Source organism: Kryptolebias marmoratus, linkage group LG16 (assembly GCF_001649575.2).
Source record: "Kryptolebias marmoratus isolate JLee-2015 linkage group LG16, ASM164957v2, whole genome shotgun sequence".
Classification (NCBI taxonomy): Eukaryota; Metazoa; Chordata; class Actinopteri; order Cyprinodontiformes; family Rivulidae; genus Kryptolebias; species Kryptolebias marmoratus.
In genome coordinates, this window is record NC_051445.1 from 28,042,850 (window position 1) to 28,043,713 (window position 864).

Genomic DNA, 864 nt, shown 5'->3' on the forward strand with positions numbered 1-864 from the left:
GATTGCTCTCAGTGACTGGTTTGATCTGAGAGATGTGAAATGACGAATGAATCTTCAGAGATGGAGGTAAGTGAAGCTTAACTGCAGTTGGATTAATGATTCTCTCGATGGTATAGGGACCAAAAAAATCTGGGAGCCAACTTTCTTGGGGTGTCTTTTAGGGTTATATCCCTGGTAGATAGCCAGACCTTCTGCCCTACTTGATACTCAGTTCCCACGGATCGGTGTCGATTTGCGAATCTCTTATTTTGTGCTGCAGTTCCTAATAGTGCGGCCTTGGTCTCTCTCCAAATTTTGTGGCAACGTCGGAGGTGAGCCTGAACAGACGGGACCAGAATCTCTGTCTCCTGCTGAGGAAACAGAGGCGGGTTGTAGCCTAAAGAGGCTTCAAAGGGAGAGTAGCCTGTGGGTGAGGAGGTATGCCCATTATGGGTGTATTCGACCCAAGGCAAATGCTTACACCATGAGGATGGATTATTGTTGACAACGCATCGGAGAGTGGCCTCCAACTCTTGGTTACACCTTTCCGTCTGGCCATTGGTCTGAGGGTGGTAACCGCAGGAAAGGCTAACTTGAGCTCCCAGAGCGTTACAAAACGCTTTCCAGACGTGGGAGATGAATTGCGGTCCGCGATCTGAAACTATGTCAAGAGGTATGCCGTGAAGACGAAAAACATGAGTTACCAGGAGCTGTGCAGTTTCGAAGGCCGATGGAAGCTTGGTTAGTGGAATGAAGTGAGCTGCCTTGGAAAAACGGTCTATGATGTTGAGTATGACTGTGTTACCTTCAGAAGGCGGTAGTCCAGTAACAAAATCTAAAGCGATATGAGACCAAGGTCTGGCAGGAGTAGGCAACGGTTGGAGA